Source organism: Mesoplodon densirostris, chromosome 3 (assembly GCF_025265405.1).
Source record: "Mesoplodon densirostris isolate mMesDen1 chromosome 3, mMesDen1 primary haplotype, whole genome shotgun sequence".
In the NCBI taxonomy this organism is placed as follows: domain Eukaryota; kingdom Metazoa; phylum Chordata; class Mammalia; order Artiodactyla; family Ziphiidae; genus Mesoplodon; species Mesoplodon densirostris.
This window is the reverse complement of record NC_082663.1, coordinates 134955145-134982092: the sequence shown is the minus strand read 5'-3', so window position 1 is coordinate 134982092 and position 26948 is coordinate 134955145.

Sequence of the window (26948 nt, the reverse complement as noted above, 5' to 3'; positions counted from 1 at the left end):
AGAACAATATTGCTAAGGCCACTTAACTAAGGAGAAAGCAAAAATGGGAAGAAAGGCTATGCTCATTTGCCCCAAGAGAAGTTTTCTCTCTTTGGGTTCTGGGGTATTACTAGGGTGAGGTCAGGTTGAATTCTCTGTTTCTGTTTACCTCTTTTAATGACATCCATTGCTGCAATAATAATCACCCTCCAAAGCTTTGGGTGCTGGAACTCACCCTTTTCGAGACTTCTTAAGAAACGGTTATATCTTACCTGTGAATAAATTATGATTGCACTTCAGCCCCAGAATAATGTGATATACCTCGACCCCATTAGATTACATCAATGTAATTACACAAATGCTAATTTTAATACTCTGTTATTTGCACACAGAATCAAGGGGCAATGTCCTGCCTGAAGAGCTTAAGGGGCAATGTCCTGCCTTAAACGCTTAACGGCTCTAAAGCAGCAAGAAGCAGACTTTGTTATCCCTCTCTGGCTTTTCAGCAGCTGGTGGCCTCTGTAGGAAAATGCAAATGCAGAAGCAGAGTAGTTGAACCTTGGATATGTTTGCATTTTCACCTGCTAATGAAATCAAAAGAAAAGCCTCAGCTTCCCAGCTGAAAATCTTCTAACCTGGAAGCCCAGCCCAAGCAGAAGCCAAGAATGCATTGTACACATCATTTGGTGCATTGCTATCCAATAGACATATAATGCGAGCCAAAATTGAGAGCAACATATGTAATTTTAAATTTTTTAGTATTTAAAAAAGATAAATATGGGTGAAATTAATTTTAATGATATATTTAGCCTACTTTAACTAACATTATCATTTCAATATGTAATCAATATTTTAAAAGTTGAGATATTTTACTTTCCTAGTTTCATACCAGATCTTCAAAATCTGATGTGTATTTTAGACTTCAGCTGTAGGGGAGGAAAAAACATTTTCCTCTTCCCTCTTAGGTCAAGTACCTGAGGCCTGCAAATTAAACTGACAAACTACAGATTAACAGGAGAAAGGTATACACATTTTGATTGATGTTAACATTTTAATTCTTACACATGCAGAGGCCTTCACAGAAAAGATGTGAAGACTCAAAGAGGTGGTTAGACCTGGGGTCTTATTACTATTTTAACAAAGGGTGATAAATGTGGAGAAGGGACAAGACAGAAGAAAACAAGTTTAGGCTTTTAGGGGAACTAACATTGTGAGGAGGTACATACATGGTGGAAACTAATTGAAGATAAGGGTTATTTTAGTAAGGTTTATTTATGCAGACCCATCTCCATGCCGACTTTCTGTCTCCAGTGGGAATGCTTGTTTTCCTCCTCCCAGGTACAGGAGAGAGGAAGAGGAACACCTTCACAAGGGGAAATTTATGCCCGGCTTTTAATCAGATAGAGGGATGACAGAGAGCTCGCTGCATCTATGGTTTCTCAATTGCTTCAGCTCAGAATCATCTTTATGCCAAAGTGGCATATTTTAGGGTGGCATATTATGAACCCCTTCACGTAACATCTCAATTTGAACTTGATGCATTTTAGCTGCTTAACAGACACAAGGGACTAGTGGCAGCTATACAGGACAGTGCTGATCTAGATGTTCTGGGTGTTCCTCATAGAGCAGCTTCTCCAAGTGCAAATGAAACCCAGGACTTATATTAGGCTATGAGCATAAGGTGCTTAACATAATCTCTAAAATGTGGGAAGCTCCAGTAAATGATAGCTATTACTTTTAATTATTATTGCTGTTAATCTTGGGTTGAATAGTTTTGGCTTGTTTTGTATAAAAGTCCACATTTGAATTTTTATACTTTTCTATGGCCCTTATGTACAAAACACCAAAATCTTATTTTATATATAGCATTTGTAAATGCCATGCATAATATTATATTTGACTACAGCTTTCATGACATAAGTATCTCACACTTCAGTCATTTTTACCATATGTTGGATTTTACCATAGCTGCATACCACCTGTACTATTATTTCAGACTTGTCTTCAAATCACTTTTTCTTTAAACTGAATATTTGAGACTTTACTCTCATCCTAAGAAATCACAGCCCTCCAATCAGGGGTTAGATAAGCTATATATATATATATATATATATATTTTTTTTTTTTTTTTTTTTTTCCCCTAATGTTAAAATAAATGTATAAATTTTTTAAAAGTCTTTGTACCTCTCCTAAAGAAATCATACATGCAACAATAATACACTTGACATATTTTGAAGAAAAAATGTATATAATCAATATTTAGATAGCATTCCATGCTGGCTCTGCTATCTTCAAGCTTTGTGGCCTTGGCAGTTTACATAAGCCCTCTAACCACTAGTTGTCTTATCTGTAAAATGCAAACGACAGTATCTACTGCTCAGGGATTCTGAGCATTAGATGAGATAATGCATACAAACTGCTTGGCACAGTGGCTGGTTCTCTTGAGTGCCTTGATCAAGAATGGTTAGCTCTGTCTTTATTATAAGTGATCTATAACAGTGTACAAAGCATTTCCTCTGTATTATTTTCATAAGATTACACTAAAGAAACCAAGGATCCTTATTTCTACTGTATAGATAAGGAAACCGTGCCTGATAACTTGTCCAGAGTTAATGGGGCAGTATGAAGCAAAGCTAGGCTCAAAGTCAAGTCTTTGAAGGCATGTTCACTGCTACTTCCGCTAAAGTACATTTGCTGTGGCAGGAAGTGGGTTTGTCTGTTTCTGATCTTGCCACCTGCTGAAAAAGGAATCTTCCCAGGGGCAAAGTATTGAACAAAAGAAGTTGGAGAATCTTTTTTTTTTTTTTTTTTCTTTTTGCGGTATGTGGGCCTCTCACTGTTGTGGCCTCTCCCATTGCGGAGCACAGGCTCCGGATGCGCAGGCCCAGCGGCCATGGCTCACGGGCCCAGCTGCTCCGCGGCATATGGGATCTTCCCAGACCGGGGCACGAACCCGTATCCCCTGCATCGGCAGGCGGACTCTTAACCACTTGCGCCACCAGGGAGGCCCGAAGTTGGAGAATCTTATCTCTCATGGCCACCAATAAGCAATTATGGAGCCCCTAGAGAGACCAAAGCCCTTTTCAACAGCAAGGTATGCTTTCCTCTGGTCTCTTAGCTGACCACAGGACAGGTCTCTATGCAATTTGTCCTCAGAGCAAACACTCAAATGTATGTTACAGTGAAGCTATCACTTCAACTTGGGCAACCTATCCCTAGGTGAATTAAAGAATCTGAACAACTCTTCAGGCAATGTGGTTCTGGTGCCTAAAATAGCTTGGTATGTCAAGTTGGAGGAGAGGGTAGAGAGTTCTTCTGGAATTTCATCTTCAAGTTGAAGTCTAAATTCTTTGTTTCGCTCTGTGAAGTTGTCCAGGCACACAGCCTTGGTGTCTTTAGTAGAGTACAGGCAGATTCTGCCTTTCAACAGACGCAAGAAACATTTCAGGGCAAAGTTAAGTGAGGAAATCATGCCAGGAAATACTCCCCCAGATATGAGAAAGCTATAAAAATCTGTGGGTCCTCTCCATAAGGACTAAAGAACTACCATTATCAATGCCACCTTTTCTTGTTTTCCTTCCTTAAGAATATTTCTGTAATTAAATGAAAGGAGAATATGGATCATTACCAGTCACAATCAGCTTCCAGAAGACACACACCTATAAAAATCTAAAAATATAGAATCTGTAGCATAGAATTAAGATTTTAATATAATACTCTTTTAAAACTTATAATATATATACATATATTATATATTATATATAATGACCATGTCCCCCCAAAAGTACAAATTCTTTTGGGGCACATATTTTAGGAAGGTGTATTGTTAAGTGGAAAAAAGTTGATTCCAAAATGGCTTTTGCCATGTGATCCTGTTTCTGTAAAACAACAACTACATATATTTATTTTATCTATGTCTCTTTGTCAATCTATCTATCTATCTGGAAGAGATTACATCAAAATGTTAACAGTATCCCTCTGGGAGGGGGGCAGATTTTTTTTTTTCATATAGCTTTTTATTCTAACTTAAAAAATGAACATGTATTATTTGTAGTATACTTTTCAAACTGTTTAAAATGAACAACTTAGAAGCATTTTGGCCACTGGGTGACTTATAGGCAGCCAGCTTCCATAGGGAAAGTAAGGAGGAAGGAGGATGCTAACTAAACATTCCATCAAAACCCATGATGCAGCACATCTCTGAGAGAGAAGCATCTATGCAGATGTCCATCTTAAGCAAGCCTCAGAAGAAACAAATAGGCTAATTGGGGACTACTAACGAGCTATTCACTAACCAGGAATTCAGTCCAGGTAGCCTGACTGATGTTTTTCCCATGACCCACATAGAATGTGGGCTTCAGCCTAGCCTAGTCACATGGGAACATTTCCTCACCAATATAATGAGAATAAGGAGTGTCTATTCACAGGCTATGTGCAGATGAGATGAGGTGCCATGAGTGAGATGCCCAGCCCAGCACCTGGAAGAGAGCGGAGGTGTTTAATGAATATGAGCTGTCTGTAGCCAGGCCCAGACAAAGTTGCTCTCCCATCCCCAGGGAAGAAGGAAGGAAAAGACACTAACCCCAAATCCCCAAATTCCCTCTCCCTTGTAAGTAGACAAGATGACTTTGAAACTTCTCCCTCCACTAGCTTGAAATTCTCAAGTGTGACCTATGAGCCTGGAGTTTCTGTTAGGATCCCAAAGACTGTAAACAAGATGAAGAATCCTTTAGAAAAACTAACTTACTCTTAGCTATAAGGTCAAGAGCTAGAAAGCTGAATTTATTCTGCTCACAGGGAGAAAATTAAAATTTTGATAACACAGTTTAGAAATGAGCACTAAAAAAACTAAAAGCAGATAATGCAGCCCCACTGAGGAGAAAGGAATTGTCTTAGAAGAAAATTCTACGTAATAATAATAATAGCTGGGCTTGGAAAAACTAACTTAACCAAATTCACACAGCTGGGAAGTGGTGATACTGGGCTTTGAAGCAAGTTTGATTCCATCAGCTTCCTTTTCTTATTACAGATATAAAAGCCTCAAATTTGAAATAAATGTTAGAAGCCATCTAGTCAGTTTCTTCATCTTTAAGATGGTATTAATAATAGCAGATCAAGGAATTGTGTTTCAGTTTGTAAACTTGTTTGTTAAAATATAATTAAGGTCACCAGATTTAGGAAATAAAAATACCAGATGCCCCATAAATTTGAATTTTAGTTAACAAATAACTTTGTAGCATTAGAGTATGAATATACTTATACTAAAAAATTATTTGTTGTTTTTCTGAAATTAAATTTAACGGGGTCCAGTATTTTATCTGGTAACCCTAAATATGATGTCAGCCCAACATTCTACATATGATCTAACCAAAAGAACAGATTTTCTTGAAATGTTGAAAGGTGTAATTCAAGGCAAAGGGATCACATGTTACAGTTTTTAAACCGTAAAGCATCTGTGAAGCACTTTACACTTGACTAATAACCTCTTTTGATTCCAGTCCTCCAAAAGTGACACTCAAAGAAATTATGCTACTTGCTCAATGTCACATAGCTAGTAAGTTAAAGAATCTGACATTTAAATTTGGGTAATCTAATGCTGTTGCTACTATTGCTCATAATGGTTAAGTGCAACTATAATTTATTAAGTGCTTATGATATTGTCTGTCGGGTGTTGTGGTTAGACTTTATCCATCATGTCTCCCTTTATGTGAGGATGTATTTCTGCACAGAAAAGGTTCTCACTGCAGGCTGTTTAGAATCTTCCTTCCCCCCAAATTTACCCCTAATTCCAAAATGATAAGGAGTAACTAAATTGAGTAGTAGCACATCCTAAATAATCTAATACAAAACTTGACAAATTCTTGGGAAGTTACTTGTAGAGCCATCGTCTATTAATATTTACAGATTTGCCTCTTCTCTTAGGCTTTGGGACTCTTGGGGACAGGGACCATGCCTTGGCCTCCACTGTATCATCCTTCATTGAGCCTGGCACCAGCACTTTGCAAAGAGAGGGGATTCCAAAAAAAAGGGTTCCTTAAACAAATGAGCAAATGAATGAGCACAGTGTAGAGAATATCAATTTAGGATTCTGGAAGAGATGAGAAGACATCTATTCTTTCGGTAAATTATTTACAACCACTACCGAGAGATTTTTAAAAGAAAAAAATAGATCAATCAGTAAGTAGCACTATTTTGTAGTATAAGCCTTGCTTCCCTAAACTTGAAAACAATGCTGTTAGAGTTGGGGGGGTGGAATAGAGGCAAGAGCTAAAGGCCTTTGTTTAATTACAGTGTTATGGCTCTTCAGTAGACAACTGACTTCATTGTGCACCTACAAAATACATGGAGAAGGATCCTAGAAAGAGCCCATCCGCTGCTACTGCCATGTAACGTCGTGTTGTTAAGAAACTTCAAGCGTTTGATTTGTAGTAAGTACTAGGACATGACCAAACTGAGGGAGACTATGGGCCAAACTTGCCAATAACCTAGTGACAAAGAGGTTAATGGCTCCTTTACTTCCTTGGTACAAAAAAAGGATAAGAGAGAGGAAGGGGAATGGGGGTGGCGGGGGGAGGAGGAAGAAGGGAATAGAAGAATGGAGAAGGAAGCAACAAGTATTAGGGAGAACAATGAATTCAGTAAGGGTCAAGAGGGTGATTTAGGTCCCAACTCAGCAACGTGCTAGGGAGAGAATTCAGTGAGGTCCTTTCCTCCCTGAGCTCAGTTTTTTCATCTGTAAAATGAAAGTGTTAGACTAGAACATTTCCCAGGAGAATGTATTCCCGGAATCCACAGGATATTACTAGGTGGTATGCAGAAGAAAAAAGTGCATTTCTGCTGTTCATTAAATTTGGAAAATGCTGGATTAAGCAAAACAAAAATGGGTTTCTTTATTTCAGGATTTTCAAGGTCTTTGAAGTTCAAAGATGCTTTCTTTTCTCATCTTTAAAAGGGGTTAATACCTAGGGGCAGGACAGGAATAAAGATGCAGACGTAGAGAATGGACTTGAGGATTCCACGATGGGGAAGGGTAAGCTGGGACGAAGTGAGAGAGTGGCGTGGACATATATACACTACCAAATGTAAAACAGGTAGCTAGTGGGAAGCAGCTACATAGCACAGGGAGATCAGCTCAGTGCTTTGTGACCACCTAGACAGGTGGGATAGGGAGGGTGGGAGGGAGACGCAAAAGGGAGGGGATATGGGGGGTATATGTATACATATAGATGATTCACTTTGTTATACAGCAGAAACTAACAACACTGTAAAGCAATTATACTCCAATAAAGATGCTAAAAAAATAAAAATTAAAAAAATAAAAGGGCTGAATAGTGCTCACCCCATAAAGTTCTTGTGAGGGTTAAATGAGTTAGTTCTAATGACTAAATAGACATTAGCTTCCATTATTATGGCTACCATTGCCATTATCATTATTAATCTGGAAAGTGGACAGATAAAGAAGATAGCATCCTCCAAACTTAGGGGACTCCAGACTTGATTGACTGATTAATTGATGGAGTATCTCATTGAGGGCTAATATTCCTCATTATACCATCTGAGAAATCCTGACCTAGAATGACCCTAGGGCCCCTTCCATCTCTGATATCCTATGACTCCATGGTGAATTAAGCTCCTAAACACAGCCTGCTCTACCCGTAGCAAAAGCACAAAGGCCCATAATAAGTACTAAATGAAATTTATTGAGTGAACAAACAAATGAATTTTCTTTAATTTGAGAGCTCACACACTCTACCCAGTTCCCAGGTGCACGGCAGCCCTACTTCCCAGCTGGAAGAGTTGTGGTTCAGAGCCTGTGGTTCTCGTATTCCAAAAGGGACATATGAACTTCAGGATATCCACAAATGCTCAATGCCATCCCCTCCCAGGCTAATTTGCCCATAATCATCCAAGCCATTTGCTGTTTCATTCATTCACTCATTTATTCATTCATTCATTCAGCAAATATCTATAAAAGTTCCCCTATGTTCCATGCATTGTTCCAGCAATGAGGAGATTACAAAGATGAATCATTCATAGAGCAGAACTTCACAGTAATTAGAGTCTCCTTGAGGAGAAAAAAATATGTTCAGTAACGGTCATTTAAGGTGAGTTGTGCTGAGAGGGGCAGTAGCTTAATGCAGTAACAGATTATAGTCAGCTTTGAGAAGGACAGTCTTCCGGAGAAAAGCATAGGGCATTAAAAAGGATCTTGAAGAAGCAGAAATAGATTCACAGACAGAGAAGACAAACTTATGGTTACCAAAGGGGAAGTGGGGGAGAGGGATAAATTAGGAGTATGGGATTAACAGATACATACTACCATATATAAAATAAAAAATAAGGACCTACTGTATAGCACAGAGAACTATATTCAATTTCTTGTAATAACCTGTAATGGAATACACTACCATGCATAAAATAGTTAGCTAGTGGGAACATGCTATAAAGCACAGGAAGCTCAGCTCGGTGCTCTGTGATGACCTAGATGGGTGGGATCGGGGGGGGCGGTGGGAGGGAGGTCCAAGAGGGAGGGGATATAGGTATACGTATAGCTGATTCACTTCAGTGTGCAGCAGAAACTAATACAACATTGTAAAGCAGTTATACTCCAAAAAAAAAAATGGAAAAGAATCTGAAAAAGAATATATATATTATATAATATATATAATACAGTAAGTCCCCTACATACAAATGAGTTCCATTCGGAGAGTACATTCTTAAGTCCAATTTGTTCATAAGTCCAACAAAGTTAGCTTAGGTACCCAACTAACACAATCGTCTATATAGTACTGTACTGTAATAGGTCTATAATACTTTTCACACATATAACAAACAATAAACAAACAGAAAAAATAAAGAAAATACTTTTAATATTACAGTATAGTACCCTGAAAAGTACACTAGTACCAGCTACATCATTGATGCTTTTACTCTTGCTTCCGGACATCCTGGGCTTGAAATAAAGATACTGTACTACTGTACCCTATACAGTACTGTAAAGTACACAAAAGCACAACCACTTGTAGAGGGTGCACGCACCTGACAATGTATGCCAGACACATTAACTAACTTACGTGATTGGCCATGTGAACACACGTTCGCATCTTTGAAAGTTCGCAACTTGAAGGTTCTTATGTGGGGGACGTACTGTATATATATAACTGAATAACTTCGCTGTACATCTGAAACTAACATAACATTGTAAGTCAACTATACTTCAACTAAAAAAAAGAAAGAAAAACCAAACTACTTGAATGAGGACATTCGAGACTTAAAAAAGAAAAAAAAAAAGGACCTTGAAGGATATGTGTGTGTGGACCTTTCTGGCAGAAGGAACTCCTGGGCAAAGAATTAATTCCACATCATACCAACAATGTAAATCATATGATGTACCCAGTCACATGTCAGGGCCAAACAGTGTGTGAAGTATTACATCCCAGGTCTGCTGCATGCTGGTCACTTGCGTAAACCAGGTGGCTTCTCTATTTCCCTTATTATTTCTAAAATGTGAATAGTAATGTGAGATGAGCAAGCAATAGTAATAAAATTTATTTAGCACTTGCAAAATGTCAGGCACTATTTTAAGCCCATTGTATCCTTTAATCTTCACAACAAACACATTTCTCAGATGAAGTAATTTGACCAAGGTCCAAAAGAAATGAGGATTGAAGCCTAGAGTTTTTCCTAATTCTTGCTGGCTACAGACCTAAGTCAAATCCTAATCATTAGCATTATTATCTCCATTTCACTAGTGAAGAAACTAATGAAAGTTAGCAAAGTGAAGAAACTAGCTAGTGGCACATATATACAATGGAATATTACTCAGCCATAAAAAGAAACGAAATTGAGCTATTTGTAATGAGGTGGATAGACCTAGAGTCTGTCATACAGAGTGAAGTAAGTCAGAAAGAGAAGGACAAATACCGTATGCTAACACATATATATGGAATTTAAGAAGAAAAAAAATGTCATGAAGAACCTAGGGGTAAGACAGGAATAAAGACACAGACCCCTACTAGAGAATGGACTTGAGGATATGGGGAGGGGGAAGGGTAAGCTGTGACAAAGCGAAAGAGAGGCATGGACATATATACACTATCAAACGTAAGGTAGATAAATAGTGGGAAGCAGGGCTTCCCTGGTGGCACAGTGGTTGAGAGTCCGCCTGCCAATGCAGGGGACACGGGTTCGTGCCCCGGTCCGGGAAGATCCCACATGCTGCAGAGCAGCTGGGCCCGTGAGCCATGGCCGTTGAGCCTGCGCATCCGGAGCCTGTGCTCTGCAATGGGAGAGGCCACAACAGTGAGAGGCCCACATACCGCAAAAAAAAAAAAAAAAAAAAAATAGTGGGAAGCAGCCGCAGAGCACAGGGAGATCAGCTCGGTGCTTTGTGACCGCCTGGAGGGGTGGGATGGGGGGTGGGAGGGAGACGCAAGAGGGAGGGGATATGGGAACATATGTATATGTATAAATGATTCATTTTGTTGTAAAGCAGAAACTAACACACCATTGTTAAGCAATTATACTCCAATAAAGATATATATATAAAAAAAAAAAAGAAACTAGCTGGCTCAAGGTCACACAGCTAGTAAAGGACAGAGCTGGGGTTCAAACTCAAGCCTGTCTGATTCACCAGCCTGTGGTCTTAGAGTCCATGCCTGCTCTTATAACACCACCGCCAGCAGTAAATATGTATAACTTACTATGTGCCAGGCACTGTTCTAATCATTTACATAGATCAACTAATATTGTCCTTACAATGACCCTATGATGAAGCGTGAACAGATGAGAAAAGTGAACTATAGAGGCATCAGGTAACTCACACAGCTGCGAATTGGTGCACCCGAGAACTGGACTCAAGCTGTCAAGGTTCTGAGTCTGGGCTCTTGACCATGACATTATACACCCTCTATAAAAAAAAGGGAGGAGGAGGTAGGGGCACTTTGGAAATTCAGAACCCCTTGCCCCTCACTCCAAAGACACTTTAAATGATCTAAATTTCAAGGGTAGCATGTCTAAAATACAAAGTGTACTCCTGGGAATCACTTCTTTCCTGATTTGGATCATTCACATCTTCATTGCATGAACTGAGTAGGAGCTAGGGAAAGGTTTCATCAAATGAATGATGTGGAACTTTCTGTATGTTCAAATTGACTTTGTCTATATGCACCCTTATAGAAGACATTTTAAATCTTTAAAATAGGAGCACGTACCCAAATGTATAACTGTGTTTGTGCACACACACTCTATGGGAAAATAAGTGGAAGGAGCTGTTAAAAATACGATAACCGAGTTAAAAGATACACCTTAAAATTAGAAAAGATTAAAGTTTCCAAACATTAAATGAAAGGAGTCCTATGGAGCTTTTTTATTTCTACCATTTCATGTTCTGTAACCTTCTTTTTAATGGTAGCTATCATCTCAAATGCGGTGGGCATTTTCTTAAGCTAGAAATGATCATAGCTCTTAGAATTTCAAGATGTCAATAATTGTCAAATAATCTGTCTCAGTTAATCTATTTCCTGCTGCTCTCTTTTGCTTGTTTGTATTCAGAGTGTGAAAAGTGCTTAGCAGGTGGACATTCTGTTGAAAACTGAAGGAAAGATGTATTTTGGCTAATTGCTTTGTGCAACGGCTGGTTAGGAAATAAGAGCGGGCATTAAACGACAAGATAAGTGTGCAATTAAGGACAACTCTGTAGGAATTAAAGAGCAGGAAAATATTACAGTGAGTCTAAGCTAATAGCATGAAAATAAAAACTTTCCACTGTAGAGGCAATCTCCTGCTTCCTTGTTTTATATCTTGAGTCTTTTTCAAGTAGTTGCAGGTCATGGGAAAACAGAAAACCAATCTATCATCTTTCACTTCCATTTGAAACCGCAATACAAAAATGTTAATGGCAGAAATAAAACAGGTCATTTTAAAAGTATATGACACATATTGTACATGAAAAATATTAATAATGATACTTATTACAATGTAGTAACATTAACCATTCCTGAGAATGACTATGTGCCAGGCAGTGTGTTGGTTTCACAAGCATTAGCTCGTTCAGGCCTCATAATGTACAAGGATGAGTGGCGTTAGCCAACGAGGAAACCACGGCTTAGAGGGGTGACGTAATTTATCAAAGGTCGTACAGATGATGAGTGGTGACGATTCCAACCCATGATCATCTGACCAAAAACCTGTTCTCTTAATGGCCATTCTGCATGCCAGTTTCACCTATTGTACTTTCTCCAGGCTTGAGCAATTCACTTGAGGCAGAGAAACCTGATAATGGCTACATTATTATCTGATAGTTGTATAAAGTGGTGCTTCTCAAGCTGGAAGTGCTGGAGCACAGGGAAGTACCTGGGACTATGAAACCACAGGGTTTAAAATGATGTCACTTCCTGGAATGCTAAAGTTAGTCAATGGGTAATTAAAAACATTATTTTTACATTAAAACACATATTATGGTGTAGAATTCACATGAATTTTTAAGGTAAAACACGATGAGAAGTTAAAGAAATCTTAGGGTCAGCTGTATCTCCCAGAAGTGCTAAGCCCACATCTGGAAGCCTGATTCATCCTTCTCGAGTCACCATCACAATGACTGTCCTCCTAGGGAACCACCCTCATACACTCTCACTCTTGGTGACTCCGGGGTTGATCCCATTCCTGGCTCCAACGAAAGCCTGTGATCCAGGCTTAACCTGTGGGACCCAATTGTAAGCAGTTGGGAAAGAGAAATCCTCTTGCCTGGACTTGAAGCTGGGAGGGCGAGTGGCTCTGGATCATCTGGCCACTACCTAAGCAGAACTTGCCTGAGAATGACGTCAACACGGAGCAAATCAGAGGCAAGAGACAGAGGAAGACCAAGTCCCACTGAAATTGTTTGAACCCTGGCCATGCTTGGGGCAACCACCTGAACTCATTAATTATGCAAGCCAGTAAATTCTTTTTTGTGTGTAAACATGTATGTGCTGTGTCACTTGTAACCAAAAATATCCTAATACAATGTCAGTCAAGCCCTTTGATCATTACAGAAACTCACAAGTCAAACTTGTGGAGGGGAAAATTCACAGCTGGTGGTGGTATTTCTACAATGTAGTTCATCTGCACAGCATGGGAGAGGAAGGATGAGAACCTGAGAAAAGGAGAGGATCATGGAAATGAATAGCCAGGACCTCCACTTACAAAAGTACATAAATCAAGTAATGAAATAAAAATGATGTATCAAGAAAATAGGCAGGATTCCCAGAATAAATAATTCTTTCTGTTCCCATCACAAGGTGATAGTGGATATGCCTGGGTAGGAGAGACCTACACAGTGAGACAGAGAAGATAATAAATGTGACTTTTCCTACCCTCTAAGAAAATCATTTGCCATCTTAGCAAAAAGAGAGAGAGAGAATTTAGGAACAATACACACATATATATTTGTACCCACCTCTTCTATTCTTCAAAGGACCTGAGACTAAAGTTGGCTATAGTTTTATTTGTTGGGTCTCCTAACTTTGAAACTTGTCAACTTTTAGCTCTACAATAGCAGAGTGGTGGCAAAGAAAGACCAATAACAAAGAAAGCTGAAAGCTCTGAGGTCTAGTCTCAGTCTGTTCATTATTGCTGTGTAGTCTTGGGAAAGTCCACCGGCCTCTTTGACCTTGAAGGTGTCCCCAAGTTTGGGCTAAACATAATGATCTCAGCTTCTCTCCCAAAAATCAACACACTCTCATCACTTTTGGCAGACCAGTCTCCCCTTTCCCCTGCCCACATACCACCAGTTACCACCACGCTGGCTGTTCCAACTGCGCCTCTCCCAATCAGCATCTATTTCAAGATCTACCTACCCTGGAAAGTCCTCTTTACTGTCACAGTGTACATATCTCTTCCTTCTGAGTTTTCAGAGCATAGAGTATCAAGCAGGATGTGTAAAATTTCATCTAATTGAATCCCACCTTCTTCTCATCAATCTTTGGGTTATGTATTCAGCTACTGCACACTCAAATGCCCGCAGCGGGTAGGGGCATTGACATTCATGTAAATGCCTGAGGAGCGTTGGAGGTAAGACAACGGGGTGAGGTGTATAACTGAAAGTAACACTTACCTAGTTACCATAATTTTTCAAATATTGCACAGACATAATAGCCAAACCAAATGCACATGCAACAATGTCAGACCGATGGACCACCACTGTAGACAATCCTCATATCATCTCAGCCATCCCGTGATCAAGAATCCTAACTGAAAATTGTTATATGATGCATGCTCTTTCCTATTCCATGTTATTTCAGCTCTATTAGAAATCTTTTAGGAATCAATGAATACCTGCAGACTGTGCTACCCTAGGAAGCACTCACCTATCTCCAATCTCTTGTATTGTTTCATAATTATTTCAAATGCATGATTGGTCTTATTCCCCAGATATAAGCTCCTTGAGATCAGGACACAAGCCATTGTGTGGCATATACAGTTGGGTTAGAGACTGACTTTCTTCACTTGACTCATGCACTCTGTACCTTGACCATGAGAACATCTCATTTGAAGAGAATTTCTCTGAAGGCCCATTTTAGAAAATGACAGATGAAGTAGTGAAGCAGTTAAATCCAAAATGCTCACCCACAGGGTGAGGGAGAGGCTCTCTCATTTCACCCAGAAATGTTGATTGTGGTATGTTTTTTTTTGTTTTGGTACATCTGCAAAGTGAAAATTCCTCAAGCATTCATCACCCAGCAATTACACATAAATGTCGCAATTAAGTTTTCTCTTTTCCCAAACTGATAAGTGTCAGGAGAGAAAAAAGTAAACCACATTCAATCCACTTAGGCAAGGCAGGTTTAAAAAAAACACCTAATGGGCCAAAATTATGTCACTGATTCTGTTTCTTCTGGAAAGGAGAGGAATCGTGATTATTTGACTGGGGTCCCTTTCATTTCCTGAACGAGTTGTTCTCACCTACACAGTCAGCCAGGTTAGGTCCTGCTGTCTCTTGAGTGACGCTCATTTAAGTCAAAGCAGCTGCCCCATGCCAAGGATGCAGCGCTGAGAAGTCACCAGCATCCTCGGCAAGTGACCAATGAAGAGAGCAGGTTTGCTCTCTGTTGCTGAAAGTGGAATGAAGGCACTTTTTAGGGCTTCATAAACTCCTTTAAGGAAAGAAACACCTGTATTCATGCCCAGAACAGAGCTGACACTCAATACTGATCTGCAAATGAGTGTTGCATAAGTGAATAATTTCCTAACTTGGTTAGGTTTTATATTTGGTAGTTTTGCAAAAGGAAGGAAAACAGAGGTAGGGAATGTACACGTTGATAATCGAATGACATTTATTTATTTTATTGTGGAATGGAAATGAGACTTGCTATTGTTTGTATAAAGTTGTGTATACCTGTGTTTGTTTGTTTGTTTGTTGAATGTATTTTTGGCTGCGTTGTGTCTTCGTTGTTGCGCGCGGGCTTTCCCTAGTTGCAGCGAGCGGGGGCTACTCTTTGTTGCAGTGCGCGGGGCTTCTCGTTGCGGTGGTTTCTCTTGTTGCAGAGAATGAGCTCTCAGCGCGTGGGCTTCAGTAGTTGTGCTGCACAGGCTCAGTAGTTGTGGCTTGTGGGCTCTAGAGTGCAGGCTCAGTAGTTGTGGCGCAGGGGCTTAGTTGCTCCGCAGCATGTGGGATCTTCCCGGACCAGGGCTTGAACCCGTGTCCCCTTCATTGACAGGTGGATTCTTAACCACTGCACTAGCAGGGAAGTCCCTACCTCTGTTTCAATGAGTTTACTCAGTAAGAACAAAAACTTCCCCAGAACATCTTATCTTTGTGCATAAACTCATTAACATTAAGAAATTAAGCTCTGAGGGAAAAGAATATTGACATATTTAGGCTATTTATGATAATAAAAATGACAATATTTACAAAGTACTTATCATGTTCAAAGAACTTTACCTGTATTTTTATAAGTAATCCTCCTAACAATCATTTGAAGTAACTAATATTATCCTCCATTTTACAGGTGAGAAAACTGAGACAGAGACAGATTAATTATCTTACCCACAGGATATAATTATTAAAGAGTAGCATTGGGATATGAACTCAGGCAACCTAAGTTCAGAGATGGGAAATATAAATATTCTATTGTTTCTTTTTAAATCCCACCTTTATTGCATCAACTGCAATAAAGTGACTTGTTTTCATGAGACACCTGTGTTCCTGAAGGGGCAACGACCTTAAATTCACAGACTGGCATCTCCAAGTCTCTCCTCCAGGGGACACAATTCTATTATCAGATATCTTTCATTAGCAGAGCAATTTGGTCAATTATGTTTTAGAAACTTGGACATAAGCCCAGTCAAACAGGTTGCTCTCTAGCAGGACCCCTCAGAGCCTTCAACACGCCAATGTACATGGCACAGGGAACTCTACTCAGTGTTCTGTGGTGACCTAAATGGGAAGGAAATCCAAAAAAGAGTGGGTATATGTAAACGTATGACTGATTCACTTTGCTGTACAGCAAGAAACCAACATAACATTTTAAAGCAACTATACTCCAATAAAAATTGATTTTAAAAAATGCAAACTCCTCAGCGTTGCCTACCAGACCAGACCCATCATGATCTGGCTTCTTCAGACCTTCCCAAACGTGAGCCACTGCACTCACTTCCCACCCCCATGCTCTAATCACACTCTCCCATCTTCAGTACTTCTCACCAGCCCATCTCTTCACTGCCTCCGAGTCTTAGCTCCTCCTATGTTCTCCCAGCTCTTTTTTTTTTTTTTTGCGGTACGCGGGCCTCTCACTGTTGTGGCCTCTCCCGTTGCGGAGCACAGGCTCCGGACGCGCAGGCTCAGCGGCCATGGCTCACGGGCCCAGCCGCTCCGCGGCATGTGGGATCCTCCCGGACCGGGGCACGAACCCATGTCCCCTGCATCGGCAGGCGGACTCTTAACCACTGCGCCACCAGGGAAGCCCCCAGCTCTTTGTATGGCTAACTCCTCCCTCTCCCTCTTCAGGTCCCAGCTGAAATGTCAGTTCCTTCAAAAAGCCTTTCCAACTGCCCTGTCTGAAACCCATATGGCCCATCCCGGTGTCCTGCTCCTATTACTTCTTTTATTTCCTTCACACACTTTGTTCATTTATTTACATACTTGATTACTGACTACTGATACTTTTCTAAATAAAAGGCCTATGAGGACACAAGGTCCAGAAGGATAAGGACACTGTCTTATGTGGTGCTGGATCCTCACCACTTAGCACAATCCCTGACACATACACATGCCCAGTAAATGTTTGTCAAGTGAATGAATAAATCTCTAAGAAGTAGACCCAATTTATTCTATTTCCTAAACCAATCTGACCATGCCCCAACTTTGTGTTTTGATTGAAGTATAGTTGATTCACAATGTGATAGTTTCAGGTGTACGGCAAAGTGTACAAAATATATATATTCTTTTTTCAGATATTTTCCATTATAGGTTATTACAAGATAGTGAATATAGTTCACTGTGCTGTACAGTAGGACCTTGTTGTTTATCCTTTTATATATAGTAGTGTGTATCTGCTAATCCCAAGCTCCTAATTTAACCCTCCCCCCCACCCTTTCACCTTTGGTAACCATAAGTTTGTTTTCTATGTCTGTGAGTCTATTTCTGTTTTGAAAATAAGTTCATTTATATAATTTTTTTAGATTCTACATATAAGTGGTATCTTATTATATTGTCTTTCTCTGTCTGACTTACTTCACTTAGTATGATAATCTCTAGGTCCACCTATGTTGCTGAAAATGGCTGAGTAATATTCTATTGTATATATGTACCACATCTTCTTTACCCATTCATGTCGATGGACACTTAGGTTGCTTCCATGTCTTAGCTTTTGTGAATAGTGCTGCTATGAATATTGGGTGTATGTATCTTTTCAAATTAGAGTATTCTCTGGCTATATGCCCAGGAGTGGGGTTACTGGATTATATGGTAACTCTATTTTTAGTTTTCTAAGGAACCACCATACTGTTCTCCATAGTGGCTGTACCAATTGACATTCCCACCAAGTGTGTAGGAGGATTCCCTTTTCTCCACACCCTCTCCAGCATTTATTTGTAGACTTTTTAATGATGGCCATTCTGACTGGTGTTAGGTGATACCTCATTGTAGTTTTGATTTGCATTTCTCTAACAATTAACAGTGTTGAGCATCTTTTCATGTGCCAGTTGGCCATCTGTGTGTCTTATTTGGAGAAATGTCTATTTGGGTCTTCTGTCCATTTTTCTATTGGGTTTTTTTTTTATATTGATTGTATGAGCTGTTCATATATTTTGGAAATTAAGCCCTTGTTGATAGCATCATTTGCAAATATTTTCTCCCACTCCATAGGTTGTCTTTTCATTTTGATTATGGTTTCTTTTGTTGTGCAGAAGTTTATGTGATTAGATCCCATTTGTTTATTTTTGCTTTTATTTCTTTTGCACTGGGAGACTGACCTAAGAAAACAATGATACGATTTATGTCAGAGAATGTTTTGCCTACTTTCTATTCTAGGAGTTTTTTGGTGTCATATCTTATATTTAAGTCTTTAAGCAAATTTTGAGTATGGTGTGAGGGAGTGTTCTAACTTCATTGATTTACACATGGCTGTCCAGCTTTCCCAACACCACTTGTTGAAGAGACTGTCTTTTCTCCATTGTATGTTCTTGCCTCCTTTGTTGAAGATTAATTGATCATAGGTGTGTGGGTTTATTTCTGGGCTCTCTATTCTGTTCCATTGATCCATATGTCTGTTTTTGCCAATGCCATGCTCTTTTGTAGCTTTTATTGTAGCTTTGTAGTACTCTCTGAAGTCTGGGAGGGTTATGCCTCTAGCTTTGTTCTTTTTCCTCAGGATTGTTTCACAATTCTGGGTCTTTTGTGGTCCCATATACATTTCAAGATTATTTGTTCTAGTTCTGTGAAAAATGTCATGTGTAATTTGATAGGGATCACATTAAATCTGTAGATTGCTTTGGGTAGTGTGGTCACTTTAACAATATTATTTCTCTGATGGGCAGCTTTGGTTTAAGGACTCCACATCAGCTTTGCCAAACTATCTTGGAATTAAAATGCAGCCTAAGGCCTTCGACTCAATCAACCAAGCTTCTTTCCTTCCTTCCTCCCTTCTCCCCTTCCTTCCTTCCCTTTCTCTGGTTCATAAGGGACAGTCCTACATGGCACTCTGATAGCTCTCTTGCTCTCTCAGCCTTCTTTTACTCCATCCCCGTTTTCCTTCACAGGTGTCTTTCTTAATCTCTAACAGGTCTAATCTATTGTATTCGTTTCCTAGGATTGTGGTAACAAAAGCTCAAACTGAGTGGCTTAAACAACTAATTTTAGTGTCTCACATTTCCAGAAGCTAGAAATCAAGATAAAAGTTTTAGCAGGGTTGGTTTCTTCTGAAAGCTGTGATGGAAAATCTGTTCCAGGCTTCTCTCCTAGGTTTTTGTAGCCTCAGGTGTTCCTTGAATTCTCTTCTCCCTATATCTTTACACCATCTTCCTTCTGTACATGTCTGTCTTTGTGTCCAAATTTGCTTTTTATAATGACACAGTCATATTGGATTAAGGGTTCATTCTAATGACTTATCTTAACTTGATCATCTGCAAAGATTCTACTTCCAGAGAAGATCACTTTCACAGGTACTGGGGGCTAGAATTTAACATCTTTTTTGGGGGGGACACAATTCAACCCACAACATTTAGTGTGTCCTTCTGGGAGGACCTGAGCTAACAAAAAGGGAATTCAGAAATTTCAATAAGTCTATTTATATTTAAAACATGCATCACTTCCAGAGTTATCATTTGTCCTAGTTGTAGTTTTGAAGATGGAAAATCCTGTATTCTTTAAGCTATAAAAAGTGCTAGACATAGTTAAATTAATCTAATGGAACATAATTATACTAATTAGATGCATTTAAAATTTTTATCAGAAATACCCCACAATATTAATTTTAAGGAACAGCTATTTTAAGGTATGCCAGGGATAGGATAATTTAATTTTTCCTTTATTTTGAATAATAGTGAGACTTGTTTAGTCTCCTTCTGCTTTCACAAACTGTGTTCCATGGAATACAATCTTTCTGTGAGACATAATAGATATTAAAAAGTCGGGGGGAGGGAGGTAGAGATCAAGATGACAGAATAGAAGGATGTGAAGCTCATCTCCTCACACAAATACATCAAAAATACAACTGCATGTGGAAGAAGTCTCACAAAATACCTACTGAACACTGGCAGAAGATCCCATACAACCAAAGGTGCAAGAAAGATCACCACATAACTGGGTAGGACAAAAGGGAAAAAAAGGGAATCAGGATGGGACCTGACCCCTGGAGGGAGCTGTGAAAGAGGAAAGGTTCCCTCACCCTGGGAAGACCCTTCACTGGCTGGGACATGAGCCAGACAGGAAGGGAGTATCAGAGGCTCAGAGGAGAGTGTAGCAGCCAGCTTGTGTCAGGCAGAACGGAGAGACATCACCACAGAGGGTTGTGGCCACCTTGCTGCACTCCCCAGCCAGAGACATGCACCTGCTGGTGTGCACAGCAGCTGGATGCTGAAACTCAGGATTCAGCAGACAGACCCAGGGAGAGGACTCAGCAGGGCTGCATGGAGACAGCCCAAAGGGCCTGAAATGTGGTCCAAGCCACAACTGTGGGTGTGTTTGATTTGCCTTCCCCATATTGCCTAGTCTTTAAAAAATTACTAATAAAGGAACTACTTTTTCCTGTGAAGAACACAAGTATTGATCAGTCCCTCACCAGTTTCTCACCTCTAGGATAACTGCAAATCCTAGAGTTAGACAATTAAAAGATTTCATTCCTCTGTCATCATCAGGCATGGTGATGTGTCCTTAGTTGGTCTAATTGTAGTCTCTCTGTCTACCCAAGTTCCCAGGGAAGAGGCTCTCTTCCTACAAGCGTTGTAAACTGTGAGATGTGAAGTCCTAAATGTCTCTATATGAGCTGGGTTCTTCTTGCCACCACTTTATCAGCTTGCACCTCTCCCACCCTTATCTACTAACCTCCAGCCAAAAAGGCCTTCTTTCAGATTCTCAGATGCTTTTAGTCTTATCTTGATTGAGGACTTTGCCCAGAATGCCCTCTCTTCTTCCCCTGGCCACTCTTGCACTTGGTCAGCTCATCCTTCAAACCCTGGCTTAAGCATCCTCATTAGACATGCCTTGTACCATCCCTGAGGTCTCTAAAGCATTAGTAAGTCAACATATCCAAATCCAGATTCATGATCATCTCCCCGGACCTGGTCCTCCAGCTCTGTGAACAGTTCCACCATCCACAGAGTTGCACAAGCAAGAATCACTAGTCTTGATCTGCTAGGGATGATTGTGTCTACCCTATAGGTAGAGCCATCTGAGAGCTGAAGATGCAGAACCCTGGCTCCAGCTGTGACTGACACTGTTGAATAAGCAAGCCAAGACATCTGCTGTCCTTCTTAAGCTAGTTTGAACAGGGTTTCTATTACTACATCCAAAACAGTCCAAGTTAAAAGTTTATTATCATTATCATCATCATCATCATCCCCATCATTAATATGTTTGTTGTTATTATTGTTATCTATTTGGAAAAAGAAGCAAACCCATCTCTGTAGGAGATGTGCATGTGAACTCATTAGTGAATAACAGAGTAGGCCTGATGACAAGTCAGAGCTTCATCCAGATAAATGGGTTTAGGGGCTAGAACATCAGAGGTGAGCTTTCTCGCTCAGGTTTCACTGCCCTTAACCTTCAGCAGTGCTCATTTTTCACATTCACCAAAACCTTTTCACTAAACTTAGTATTCCATTCATCCGTCCACCTGGGTGTCACTGGGAGTGATTTAGAAAGATTACAAATCTCTGTGCCTTTCCACTGTCCTTAGAACACAGACAAAAATCTAGCCTGAGATCTCAGGGCAGCGTGAACCACAAATGCCATGACATTAAGTCTAATCTCTATAGGGGGATGAAAGTGGTGTGGGGAAGACTGGGTGGAACACATGACCTAGGGTAAGCCCATTAGCACATTCAATTATCCTGGCCACAGTGACGGATTCAGCAATGAGCATGTAACCTCATTTTGACCATCAACTTGAGAAACCAAGGATATATATGCTGAGAATGCTGAGACAAAGACTCTCTTTCCTGAATAAGTGTGAAACCCCAGGAACTTATGACAAGCATCCTGGGACCCCAAGGTGAATCAGCCTTAGGATGCAGTTGAACCTGGGGAATAAAAAGCAGAAATGGAGAAGAAATACCTGGGCCTCTGTCACAGTGTTGAGTTACTAGATCAAGCCTCACCTGGAGCCAGATACTCCTGGACGTTTTGGTTGCTTGTATGAATATATTTCCTTTATAGTTTGAGCCTGTGTCATAGAGTTTTCTATAATTGCAACTAAAGCATCCTAAGAAATTTATTTTTATATACATCCTTTTTCTGCAAGAAGAGTCAAATTTTTCATCAGATTCTGAAGATATCTGTGACCCCTAAGAATATTTTAAAACCCTGGACTAAAGAATTTCTTAGATTTTTTGCAACATTGGCATTCTGTGATCTTCCAGTTGATTTTGTTTTAAATTCCAACTTTAGTTGATAATGCATGAAACTAGGCAATCTAAAAATATGTTTTCAAATAAAAGTCGATTTTTCTATTATAAAAAGAAACATTAGAAAAATATTTGAAAATATGAAAAAATATAAAATAACAGAGAAAGCCACTGTTAAATATTTGGGGGTTATTTTTCTATGCACTTTACACATAATTTTATGGAAGTTTTAATGTGGGAAAGCTCATAATATATATACATATTTTTTCATCTGGCTTTTTTTCACTTGACGTTATAACATAAGCATTTCTCCAGATTATTAGAAACCTTTTGTAAACATCCTTTTTAGTGGCTGCATAACTTCCTACTGAGCACTATAATTTCCTTAATGTGAGACAAACTGAGGTTGTTGCTTTTGTGATATTTCTCATTTTTGAAAATGGAGTCTTGCCTGAAAGTAAATGAAGGAACTACCAATAGTGGAAGTGTTCATTGCTATGGCAAGTCAAGGCATGGGGGAGATTGGGGAAGGAGGTGGGGACACACCAGGATGCTCCAGAGCCCTTCTGTCCTCTCTGGGTGTCATCTTCACCTTTCTCTTATTGCACAATACCTTCCTCTTGTTCTGAGGCCACACTGAAGCTTATGGCCATTGGTGGCCTTCAAGTTCCAGGTTCAGTTACCTGGAGAGATTGACTCTAAATAAATCCTGACTTCAACTAGCTTGAGTCAGGCACTCACCCTCAGCCCATTCAACTCTGCCAGGGTAAAGAGTGGAGGGTACACTGTCACACTGTACAAAATCCTTGCTAGGAATTCACCACCATGGATTTGGGCCTCACCCATGTTAATCACAAGAATGAGCAGTGCCCAGGATTAAAAAAAAAAAAGACTGGGCTTATTTACTCATGTGCTTAGAAAACAGCCTCAAATTGTTCACCAAAACAAAACAGGTTACAAATATAACACCACCCTCCCTATACTCCCGATCCTCAATTTCTTCACTATTCTTTGTTCTAAATACCAACCTCTAGAGATGACTTCCCCAGCAACTATGAGTTTTCCTGCTGAGCTCCATGCAGTGCTTGGATTACAAGTTACATTTTTCATTACCATGGTTTTTCTTACTCATTTTCTGCCCAATTTCTTCAAGATCAGACTTAGCTGAGGCTAGCCTATGCTAATTTTCAAGTATATATGGGTTTTCTTATTGTGTATAATACAAAACACTTCTCTCTGGGATCTGTCCTGAGAAAGAGCTAAAAAGTTAGCTTATTCTGCATACTGGATTCATTAGGCTTTTTTGGTTTGTTTGTTTTCTTTTCTTTTTGGTAGGAACAGAAAGGTTGCTTTATTTCAGAGGCCAGCAACCAGGGGAGAAGGTGGATTCGTCTCCAAGAACCAACTCACAATTGCCGTTTAGGGGGCAAGAATTTTTTTTTTTAACATCTTTATTGGAGTATAATTGCTTTACAATGACGTGTTAGTTTCTGCTGTATAACAAAGTGAATCAGCTATACGTATACATATATCCCCACATCCCCTCCGTCTTGCGTCTCCCTCCCACCTTCCCTATCCAACCCCTCTAGGTAGTCACAAAGCACCGAGCTGATCTCCCTGTGCTATGCGGCTGCTTCCCACTAGCTATCTATTTTACATTTGGTAGTGTATATATGTCCATGCCACTCCCTCACTTCGTCCCAGCTTACCCTTCCCCCTCCCCCTGTCCTCAAGTCCATTCTCTCTGTCTGGGTCTTTTGATGTCTCCTGCCTGCCTCTGGCTACCCCACGGGTTGCAGAAGTCGGGGTGCAGAAGGCAATGCAGGGAGGATAGGTGAGAGAAAAGGTACAGAGGATTTAAGGAACTCCTCTGGGCTCCACTGTATACCTTGTAAACATTCACTAAGAACTATCTGAAGCTTAAACTCTTTTGAAGGGCACAGTTAATAAATGTGTCTCTCTAAGGAAACATAAAAGAGCTGGGGTAGCCGGTTGCTTCCTGATCTAATCAATAGCTACACATCTCACATTTATTAACTGTTCACAGTCTGAATGGAATTGACTGAAGACCTTTCCTTCCTTCAACAGTCTTCCTCCTCACCAAAAAAAAATTAATTAGGAACTGTACTAGGTGATGTAAGTGAAGCAAATAGAAATAAGGCAGCCCGAATCCTAAAGAACTTTCCAATCTAATGGGTGAGCAAAAGGTTACAAGGAGGTACAAAGTAGAATCAGAGCTTGGACAAAGAAGGTGATCATTCTGAATGTGAGATTAGAAAAGTTTAGGGAGCAAATAAAATTCACTCTAAATCCTTAAAAGTAGATACGATCTGGATGAGGGTAAAAGGGATGGGGTAGGTATGGAGAACTTAGTCAAATAAGAGAATAACATAAATAAAAATGAAAGCAATGGTGAAAAAGAAATGGGGCTGTTCAGAGACCACTGGGCTAAGGCATTTGAGCTTTATCTTCCAGGTGATGAGAGAGTCAGAAGGTTTTCCAGTTGGGAAAAAAAACAGGGTCTATTTTCACTGAAAGAAAGTTACCCTGGAGGCAGTTAAAATGGTTGACTTAGGAAGGGAAGAGAGATTAGAGGCAGAGAAAGCAGTTGAGAGGTTGTGTTATGTTTAAGGCAAGAATGCCTAGGACCAGAATTTTGGCAGTAACAAAAGAAACGATAGAAGAAAACTATGACCTAAGCTTTGTGCTTACAACATGTGCTTGAAATTGTTTTCCTGTTCGAGTTCAAAGGAAGGAGGGATTCGTGTGGGCTAGACTGTCAGGGAAAGAGGAGAAAGTTCTTAAGGAAAAACAAATGTACAATTTATTAAAACTGTATGATGAGGCAGCACTTTATTAAGTATTTCTATGCATCTCTAATTCGGCTTAACATGAACATTGTATGAAATCCAAATATTTGATGAGAAGGGAAGAGAGGAAGGAAGGGATGTTGGAAACACCATAAACAGTGGCTCTGAGGCCTGCTAAACATACTTGTTCAGAAAACTTAGCAGGTCAGGCTAATTACCTTTAGTGAGAGCTAAAATCAGATGGATATGATAGAACTGAAGGATAAGCTTCTTGAACATCACATAGGGCTAAATACGGTGATGATCCACTGTTTGTTGAGCAGGGTAGTGTGGGGTTGTAGAGGTGTCATGAGTCAAGTGGTCTAAGGGTGGTCTGTGATTTATGGCATAAAAGATGATGTCATCTCCTTTAGGGTTGTTTCCTTTATCCATCAACCAAGATCTTCCTTACTGTATTGGAAGGAAGAACATTTGCCACCAAAATGACTGACCAATATTTGCAAATACAGGCCATGAGCAAACCTTTTAAGAAAGACCCTGGCATTTTCTACTCCCTCTCTGTTTGCAGCTCTACAAGTGAGAAGACAGTGTTGGACAAAGGGTAAACTATCAGGCTGTTTCTGTGGAGATGCTGGTTATCTTTGCTTAGGAGTTTCTCCATGGGTAAAATGAGGTTTAATTATCTGCCCTGTTTTTGTAGAAGTGTTCTTGAGGGGACTGAATGATAGAAGGTGTGTGCAAATGCCCTGAAAGCAAAATGTACAAAATAAACTGCACACAGTCAAGATAATATTAGAGTCAAAATTTCAACCTGAGTAAGTGGATTGCAACTGCAACAGAAAAAAAAAATTGCAAACACAAAACAAACCCTTTTCTTGTATACATAGTATGTGCCAACCACTGGGCTAGAGGTTTTACATGCATAATCTCATTAGATTCTCATAATCTGAGATTTTTATTCCTCTTTTTCACATGAGAACACTGAGACTCAGAGAAAAGAAGGGCCAGGTTCAACATCACATAACTAGTAACAGAATGGAATTTGAATTGCCAATATGCCTTCCAGAAAGTTAAACCAATATATTTCTATATTACTGTATATATTCCCAAAGTTACACAATAAGAGATTTTACAAATCAACATAAATATTCCAAAGAAGAATGAGCAAATCAAATGTTTATAAATAAAAAAGTAATGTGCAAACTCTTGCATAATTAAACTAATGCAAAATAAATCAATGACTAGAAAAAAAAAAAAGAATGGAATTTGAACCCAAGCTAGCTCCTATTAGAACTTAATCATGTAACCTCTATACTACACTGCCTCTGAGGGGCCCCAAACATGAGAAATGAGGCATGGGATGCGTACATTATAAGTACAGTGACATACGCAGAGCAGAACAGTAGAAAATAACTGTGGTATGAAAGAATGGGTGGATGAATAGGTGGATAAGTTTATATATTTACTGATATAAAGGCCTCCCATTTTGCTCTCAAATTATCTAACTTGTATTATTTTAAAATTCTTTTTCTTTTTATAGTATTACTCATAAAAAGATGGAAAATGACTTTCAAGGAACAGATTCTCAAAATTACTAGAATAAAGCATTTTAGAGATTCA